Raw genomic sequence first — 10,052 nt, 5'->3', positions numbered from 1 at the left:
GAGGTGCTTGGTTGTGTCCAACAAAAAATTGCTTATTTATTTTACACAAAGAAAATCGACATCTTATTTTAAAATGTATAACCGAGACATTTAATACATTCCCCGTATGTTGATTAAAGTAGAATAAAGTCAATAATAAACTAATTCCCAAATCCTAAACAAAGCTGCAAACATGTTTTGTTTTTCCTTGGGCAGTTTAAAAAGTCCAGAGAGAAAAGCAGTGATTTTAACATCACAGCACACAAATGTTGATCCACTGCTGCCTCCATCACTTTCTCTCTGTGGGCTTTGGTGTGGGAGAGTGAGTGATTTACAAAACTTCAGTTTCCTGTTGGAAAAGTCTCAGTGAGACAAAGACACGAACATGTTGAGGACTAAAATCCGATTTTCCTCACGTCCCCACTGGCAGCCATGTTTTCAGAGAAATATATCATTATTGTATCCGATTGAAACAGCAGTATTCAAAATTCGGGTGCCTGGAAAAGTCAAAACTGGAGCTTTTCCAAAACCAATAAAATTAAAAAAGAAAGAATTTTCTCTTTTTTTCTTAATTCCATAAAAAAGGCCTTTTACGGGCAAATGAAATCGAGACTTTTCTTCAGTTGCAGACGCCCATTGTGTTTAACCAGAAAGTGGATCCAGCGTGAAAAGCCAGTCCAAAAACGTATGAAAGTGATATTCAAGCAGTGGTTTTTTTTTTGGTCAACCTCTGCCCTGAGCGAGTAACAGAGAGGGAGAGAGGGAGAGAGAGGTTCCAAACTGCTCTCCATCAACAGGCAGGAAGGACAAAAACCCTCCTCTCTCTGTGCCAACATTCCACGGCCCAAAGGGATTTTATAGACCAGCGGACAGCAATGCAGGAACCATTATTACATCCTAGTGATACCATTTATCATGCGCCCTCTTTTCCCTGCTTACCCAACATTCTTTTCACCACACAGGCTTTCAGTCAGCGCATCCCATCATGCAATAGAGACAAAAAAACTGCCTTATTCTCGTGCAAATTATTCTGGGGCTCAAAGCAAAACCAGTGACATTCCAACAAGATATAACAAATGGATGCAGCCACGAGGCTCCGGGGGGGCGGGTGTTGTGGTGCACAAACTGGGGTTCAGCGCTGCAACGTGCATTAAATCAGGGGGCAAAGAGGAAATCTGTTATTACAAGCACATTCTGGTAAAAAATAATCTGTAAGTTTCTGTAATAAACCTGCAGTTTTCAAAATAAAACTCTACGAGATTTTGGAATTTTCATTTCCCAGACATCACATCCTCATTTGCTCTCGTCTTAACTTTACACGCTCGCTGTTCTGCACGGAATCCCACGTCTACGTCAGAGAGCGAGAAAGTGGACAGCGCTTGTCCTGCGTAGGCCTCGTCTATGTTGTAGGTGGGGTCGTCACAAAAAAGGGAGACATTTACCTAAATATCAGCTTCACTTCTTTCCTCGCACAAAATTCAAGCACTTTCAATGACCATGTCTATTTTGGGACATTTTCAAAAACCTTGAAGGGCCCTGAAACTCAAACTTTCTGTTTTTATTTCCTTCTCTCAGTTCTCCACTGTTGAGACTTATTTTCGCTACATTCACGGCCCCAGTTCTTAATTTAAATTAAATTGAAAATGTGGACAGGACCATCTTCTTAAAGCTCCTTATCCTTCACCCTCACCTGCATCAGCATATGTGACCGAACAGAAAACACTGAAGTTGCTGGGAAAAAAAGTCAACAAGAAAAGTATTTGTGTGGTCCATCACGGACAATGATACGAGCGCACATGGAGCTCAGCATATCCGAAAAAAACTAGGCAATGCTAAATGAAGCAATAACTTTTCCCAAATTAGAAAGCGGATAAGAAAGCAGGGCCAATCCGCTGATAAAGACGTTCCGATCATTCCTGTGGCTGCCTCAAAGGCCTCCTCTCTGCATTCAGAGCCGACTCCATTGTCAGGTAGAAGAACATTGTTATCGATTAGCTGGGGACGCCAAACCCACATTCCAATAATGACCTCAGTGGGTAGAGAGAAGAAAGAGCCATCATCTCTCCGAGGCCAAGTATCCATCAAAGGAAAGTTCAGAAATCGCAGGAAAACAAAGCTCAGGAAAGGCGAGAGATCACAGGAGTGTGAACAAAGGTCCAACATGTAACTCCCATTACCAAAACACTGCATGGTAGTTAAGTAAGTTATGATAAGCGAGTGGACGACCATAAACAAGTGGTGTAATCCACCATGTCTTCAAAATTTTTGTTTTCCGAACAGTCATGCATTCCTGCAAACTTCCACTTTGATCCAATGAATGTGGATAATAAAAAGCTCAATTTATTCAAAATGTGGGTATCTGGAAAGTCAAACTGGAAATGTCATGCTAATTATACAATTGTTTGCATCTAAAAATGACACACTTAAGTTCAAAAGTAAAGCAAAATGGGAGAATAAGTGCATATTTTGGTGGGAAAGCTGTAGGTGTATCTACGCTAGGCTCAAGGAAAGCAATGCCCCCCCCCCATAAAAAAGGCATCAGGGCCCTATTGAGACCCCTCCAAGTGTGCAAAATCCCAAAGAGGGCCGGTCAAGGTCACCAAAGGTCACATTCCAGGGGGAAATCAAAAAAGGAGAGAGAGAGGGGGCGACAAGATGAGGCAGAGAGAGCGAGCAGAAGCCACGGGGTTCGGAGGAATGCGACAGATTGTAAAAGGCGAGGTGAACCTCAAGACGATGACGCCGATATGCTCGAGGAGAAATGGAGAGGACGGAGGACGGCGAAGCTCATCAAACAAATAATCCGGGATTAACGAGCCGAGCTCTGCAGGACAATCTCCATGTGTCGTCGCACAATTCATCAGTAATAAACATTTTGAGGAAATAAAAGCTAGGCTAATTGCAGTTTTATAGAAGCATATAAAAAAACACTCAATTGATCAAAATAGCAGGTAATGAGTGACTGAGGCATGAATTCAATGTTGATTTTCTTGGGGTTAACGCTTCAAAAATGTCGCTTAGAAATAGAGTGAAAAACTATTTTATACCCAAACTGTCCACTATTTTCTCCAGTAATTGATTAATCGTTTGGTTCAGATTTCAGTTTGTCAGAAAATTTGTGAAAATGATGATGTTTTCAAAGGTCAAAATTAATCCGTTTGAAATGATTTCTTTCGATTCCCAAAATAGTTGTTGATGTTTCGTATGAGAGTTAGTGAAAATAATGCAGGGTTCACAACACGTTGAGCTCAGAGTAGCAGCTTTAAGATGCATTCAAGACCCCTTGTAAATGTCATCAATTCTGTAGTCATAGAAGCATTCATTGAGCCTGATGCAGAGTTTTATTTAAATGCAAATATCAGCCAAACTTCTATACGTACAGAAGAGTAAACATTTCTTGAAAGGAAGTAAAACACAGCATGAATTCTGAGATTAAAGTCGAAATGAAGATAAAATAGGTTCTGCTCCGACTACAAATGGAATGCGTCGTAGCTGCGCATGGAAACGTACTGGGTTTACACAGGTTTGTTTGTTAGTTTTATAATTTACAGGCAGTTTCACCATCTCATTTCAGTCCAGTGACTCTGAACAAAAGCCACCGCGTCGCGTTCAGGCCGAAAGGTCAAAGTACCAGAGAACATCGTCGTCACCATGTGGTTAATGAAGAAACCGAGCTGTGGCAACACTCGACGACACCACAACAACAAAGGGCTCCAGATTCCAGTTCCAGTGCTTGAAAGCTCAAGTGGCGTCGACATTAATATGGAAAGAGCCCAGACAAACAGAAAAGTCCAAACATGTGGACGAGGAGGACACACCCTGAAAACAATTACAGCACAACAACTCCCAACGGCCACGGGGGAAAAAGAAAACCAACAAAAACATTCATAAGTGTCAGCCAATCCTAAACACGCACATTCTTTAGGTGTGAAGTCACGTCACAGCAAGACTGCATTTTCACTGGTGCCATAATAACAAGTATCCATGGATTCCACTGGAGGCGTCTCGACCCTCACTTAAGCCTTTTAAAAAAGGCATTTAGAGAGATTAAAGCCTCACCTGAGGTTTCATCATTGTTCACTAATGAGCTGTCAAACATTCCCATCTTTAAAACCGAAGAAACGTTAGCGCTCGTCATTGAGTCTAAATTTACTGATTCATCTATCGAAAAAGGGCCTCTTTCTATCGTTATATGATGCTTTATTAAAACTTTTAAATTAAAGTACTTGCTGCTGATGAATATTAATGATACTAGGGACAGAACTAACAATCTGGCCCTAGCAATCTAACAACGACATCTGACGATGGTCGTTTTCACGATTGATTGAGCAATCGTTGGTCCATGAAATGATTTGCTTATTTATGTGTGCCTTCATCTACGGCTGTGAAGCAAACGTATTGGGAGTTATTTCGCAAACAAAATGGTAGTTTTGCAGTATAGGAATGTTAGCTTCTGTCACTAATTGGAGGAATGCTGTCACTTCATCAGCCCTTCAAATTCCTCCTCTGGTACACGGTTACCTTTTATCAACCTGTAAAAAGCGGTTTGTTTTTCATAATTCTAAATATAAAAACACACACACACACACGGAAAAAAGCTCAGAATTCTGGGGGTTTTCACTCACACAAACTCAACGGACTCCAAACACTGCATTCAACAACTTTACAAACTTGTTTTCTCTCCTTTTAAAACACAAGCGTTAACACATTCTGTGAAGTTAAACCGAGGCTAACTGTTAGCTCAGTGAAGCTAACTGTTAGCTTGGGGGTGGGGGGTAAACAAATAGATTTCCTTAATGTAATTCTTTTACATTTGCACTATTGTTTAACTGTGTGTTGAAGCAACTCTGAGAAAATTAAAAATTTGAGAGTTAAGTCAGAATTTTGACTGCAAAAAAATTAAATACACATGAAATAATCATTTAAATGTTCAAAGTAATGAATTCATATCATGAGTTCAGCATTTGCATACACGAAATTGCGACCAAGTTTGAGCTTTAGTGGCATCTACAGGCGACGTTGCACCCAACTTGTTGATAGCTTTTGCAAACAAACGTGTTCAACTAGCCCTTTAATTGATTTCCAACCAACTTTTAATTTGGTTAAAACAGCTTATTTTCATAATTGCTTAAATAAAAACACACGTAACAAATCTTAGAATTCGGGTGGTCACGCGCACACACACACACACACAGAGGACTCCAACCGTAGCTTAAGCTGAGTGGACAACACCACCCGTGATACTATGCAAACACTTCATTCAAACTTGTTTTCTCTCCATTTGAAATTCAAGAGAACGCCTTTAAAACGCAAGCGTGAATACTTTCTGTGAAGTTAGACCAAGGCTAACGCAGGGAAGCTAGTTGTTAGCTGGGGGGGGGGTAAACACAAGTAGCTGTGATTTTGTTCTTCTTTTCACTACTTTTGAGCCGTTTGTTGTTAAAATCGTTCACTTACCGACTCTGAGAAAACGGAGGCAGCAGAGAGGATGATGAGGAGGAAGAGGGGCAGCATGATTGTCCTCAGAATCAGAGAAAAACGTTCTCAAACACACGGGGGTAAAATACAATAAAGGTCGCTGCGTTAACTTTACGCAGATTTTATAAAAAAGTAAGAAATGAAAGAAAAAGACAGAGCAGTGCTAATCTTCAGCTATCGCTGCTTCGCTTTCGGGTCCAAATATAGTCCAACAGAGTCGAATGTTGTGCACAGGGCGGCTTCTGTAACTTCACACACCGCCTTCTTGGTCTCTCTGTGGGTGATGGTCTCTCCGCCGTGTCCGCTTCACTTCGCTGGAATTCGGAGCTTCAGCGCCGCGCTTTATAGCCTCCGCCGCGCTCTCCGCCAATCAGCGTCGAGCAGCAGAGGCCGTGACGCTGCGCTTACCACCTTCTCCATAATTTACGGGAAATCCTGTTCAACGCGTGGCCACGCCCCCTCGGATGCAGCCAAGCGGCAGGTTTTTTTTTTCCCAAAATAAAAGCACAAAGCAAGTTAACACAAGTGCTGGAATGTTTTAGTGTTGTTAAAGTAACAAAGTGCTAGTACTTTGTTACTGTACTCAAGTACACAATTCACGTATCTGTACTTACCTTTACTCCACTACATTTCCAAAATAAAGTGTGTACTTTAATCACTATGTTATATAATGCTAACTTCCACATATTCATTTCAAATACGAATTAAATGTGAGAACAGTTCAGTTTTAAGTATAATTGTGTTTGTCATTAATGATCCACTTTAAGTGAATTACTTTAAACTCTGATTGTGGACATTTCACATGTTGAGTGAATTATTTATTTTTTTCATTTTGGGAGTTTTTTTTTCTGTTTCGTGTAAATGGGAAAACTGTGTCTGTGCTTTTGCTGCTTCATGGAAATCTTTTTAGGTGACGACATCTTCCGGGAAAGAAGCCCCTCCTCCTCCTCCCCCCCTTTCACTCTCTCATTTTCACTCCACAGTGAAAAGCTTTGCTTCGGGCCTCAGGGTTTTTTTCTGTCTCCGTGGAAACAACTGTAGTCACTGTTGGACTGTGTCCCTACTTTCACTTCCCTGCTCGTGTGTTTGATGACATGTCGCATCACTTCATCACTTCATCACTGCATCGCATCACAAAAAGTCCAGTCACGTTTCCAAGTTGTCTTCAAGTTTTTTTTTATATTGTTTACAGTTTTAAAAATACAAAACTAAGAAAAAAAAAACATCAAAGAACGTCTCAGACAAGTAGGAAGTAAAAAAAAAAGCTCTGTTTTGAACAAGATTTTTTAGAGGGTCTGTTCTTTAAGTTTTTCTTAAAACTGTAGATATACACATACATGTATATATATGTACATGTATGTTTTTATGAGATTGTTTTATATATCATAAAAACAGACCCAAATATATATACATACAGTTGTACACATAAAGCACATTGTGTGAACTATTGGCTTTCCTTTCCTCCTAAGTATTTCTGGGTTTTTTTAATGTACAGATTCATTTTGCACCACTTTTTTTTATTAAATTGTAAACTATATATGGTTTTAATATGATATCGTGGTGGAATAGTCTGATGAAGTGATTTTCCACGGTTACAGATCTGAGCACAGTGTGAACTTTGATGAAGTCAACACTGGATTTCACACCAGAGGATCAGGTGACGCAAAGACAACACACTGATAATATGTCTTTGTCTGCCTGTGTGTGCACGTGTGTGTGTGTGTGTGTGTGTGTGTCTCATGTATATTCGTTTCAGAAAATGACACACATTTTAATTACCTGACAAATAATGAGGCAGTAAATCATTAGATAATGACATGACAGGAAATGACTTTACGTAGACCGTGTGTGTGTGTGTGTGTGTGTGTGTGAGAGAGGTAAATAAGTGAAGCTTCCACACCCAGTTCAGCTAAACATAGATCAGGTCTCTTTGGCAGACCAGCACTGCCGTGTATCTCTTTTGTCCTGCGTACAGAAAAGAGAAGCTGGAGTTCCCAGCTGTTCCGTCCTCACCTGCCCGCTGAACACCTGCCGCACTCAGGTGCGCTTCAGCTGCGGCCGAGGACTTTCCACAGACAGGAAAACAGAAGGGGATTTTCTTTCCCTACTCAGAGCAGCGTCACATTGTCACGGATCTTCCTTCGGTTTTTTTTCGAGTTCCATTTTTATCAAAACTGTGTATGACTGATTACTAACAATAACAACAGTCAGAACAGAACAGAAATCTTTTTAACTCATCTACGGTTCTGCATTGTTCACTTAAAAGTACAAGTATGTGACCAGAACATTTTCTGACATAAAATCTACTTAAGTTTAAGATGAAATGGTTGTGGGTTCAAATCCTGGCTCTGCTCGTCTACATGTGTCCTTGAGCAAAGACACTGAAGCCCCTGTTGCAGCGTGTGGATGGGTGAAAACATCAGCACTAGAAAAAAGCTCTGTCAATACAGACCATAATAGCAACTCTTCCACTTCTTCTGGTTTTCTTGTTTATTTGTTTATAACAAGAAACAAAGAGAGACAGAGGAAATGTCATGGAGTAAAAGCACAAAGTAAAGTACAGATACATAAATGTTGTACTTGAGTACCGTAACAAGTTTACTGTAGACGCTTTTCAATAGTTTAATAAAAACCACATAAAAACGTTTTAGTAGGGGAGACCGGGGATGGTTGTAACACTTTTTGTCTCAGCTCCTATAACTTGCAGAATGTTTGTGGTAGGGCACTCAGATTTTGGCACAAAGTACACTCATTTGTCTACTACAAATAGCAATGTTTTTAACTTCTCCAACTACATCACAGAATTCATTATTTGATGTCAAATGCAAGGAGTGCCACTGTTACAACCTACCCCACTACCAGGGTATGTTGTAACACAACCTGGGGTAAATTGTAACAGTAAGATTGAAGGACTAAAAACTGAGACTACACCACAAAATACAGATTTATATAACTTTATTGCGCATGTGCCAACACTAAAGCATCTTCCTGTGCTTCACTAAGAACAAAAACAACTCATCACCGATGGCTATTACCATTTAGCCTTTATTAACACCAGTCTCATCCATATTCCATATGTCGCATCCATCAAAGCTATACCTCTCAATAACATCCTCAAGCTTCATGAAAAATGCCTCCACATTTGCACGGTTAAAGCCTGTAGCTCGGGCCAAGCTAGTTGCCTGCGCACTTCTCATGGACAAGTTATGACGCCTTTTCATAAAGCCTGAGAACCAATCAGGACCTGCCATGCTGTTCTCATCCCATGACTGGGGATGTTTGATGTTGTACTCCACCGCAACTTGATATGCAAACTTCCTGACCTAAAAGAAGTAGTAAAACTAGTTAGTCAGTTAGTTGTACCCTATGGTACTTAAATACATACATAAAGAACTGATGCATACAGTAGTAACTAATTCCTATTTAGGCCACACTAATCTGCAAATGCTCAGTAGGCCTACCTCATGTGGATTGAGTTCATAGTACAAGTCTGCTGCCTCAATCAAGTAACCAGTCAACACTTCCTCTTGCTGTGCATCGAAGACTTTTTCACTGCTGTGATAGCAGTTTATTGCAGAATCTGCTCAGTGTCACATGGCAGATGGAGAAGTCTTTGGCAACTGACCTCACTGTTATTCCCTGCCTCACTTCATCTGATGCAACTTTAAGTACATGTGCAGACACCCCCCCGATCCGTTTTCCTCACCCAGTGTCTTGTTATACTGAAGAAAAGGAGTATGTTTGTGATTACGGGTATGGTTGTAACATTTTCTTATATGGTGTTACAACCATCCCCACCTCTATCAGCCAATGTTCAGCTAGCTGTATCTGCATGGTTGTTTGAAATTAGCATAGACAAAATGACTCACCTTTGACATAAGAACCTACTCTCTTACCTGATACAAGTTACCTCATTCAAACATCAACAGTATCAGTACTAATCAAAATATAGACTTGGTCCAAAAAATGACTTTCTTACCTGAAAATGTCGATTTCCAACATTGATTTCCCGAGCGTCTAATGTGAAATGTGAGTGCAGTTTCCCGGTTCATACGCCGCTACAATAAAATCCTCAAAGATAAACGATGGAAAGTTGATGAAATGATCTAAAACATGCAGAACACGGGTCCCCGAGGGGAAACACTTCTAAAAATGTTCAAAAATGTTGTAAAATACTTTCACTTTATTTACGTTTTTCAACCATTTAAAATAAGTCATAAATTCATGGAGGATAAAAATGTCTGTTTTTACGAGATCTTTTTATACGAGGCGGATTTAACAAGATATTTTCCGCTGGTCTGTTTTTACGCAATTTAATAAAAGCTTTCATTGTGACTTCACCACCACGGAGATTAGATAAGTAAAAAAAAAAAACCCCAGGGAAAACCTGCTGTCCACGCCGTGACAGGGAGGAAGACCCAAAGGTCACAGGCAAATGTCAACATGTTCATTTCAGCGTGGAAACAGGAAGTGAGACTGGTCCGAGTGTTCAGGACACGAGAGAAAAAGAAGTCACGTGCTGCTTTTTCCAAGATACAGTTCCAGCTCGACTCGACTCGGTTTGGTATCAGTCACGTTAGTTTCCATGACGTCAT

At 40.4% G+C, this 10,052-nt stretch overlaps 1 long non-coding RNA gene across 1 annotated transcript; it reads right to left on the bottom strand.

Moving 5' to 3' along the window:
* Positions 1 to 8,482: 8,482 nt before the first annotated feature.
* Positions 8,483 to 9,194, bottom strand: LOC122762833. The gene is made up of 2 exons (XR_006358781.1): positions 8,919 to 9,194; positions 8,483 to 8,780 (listed from the first exon to the last, which is right to left on the bottom strand). It is a non-coding gene; the product is annotated as an uncharacterized LOC122762833 (long non-coding RNA).
* Between the last annotated feature and the right edge of the window lie 858 nt (positions 9,195 to 10,052).

Source organism: Solea senegalensis, unplaced genomic scaffold (genome assembly GCF_019176455.1).
Source record: "Solea senegalensis isolate Sse05_10M unplaced genomic scaffold, IFAPA_SoseM_1 scf7180000016120, whole genome shotgun sequence".
In the NCBI taxonomy this organism is placed as follows: Eukaryota; Metazoa; Chordata; class Actinopteri; order Pleuronectiformes; family Soleidae; genus Solea; species Solea senegalensis.
This window is presented reverse-complemented; position numbering and strand designations above follow the sequence as displayed.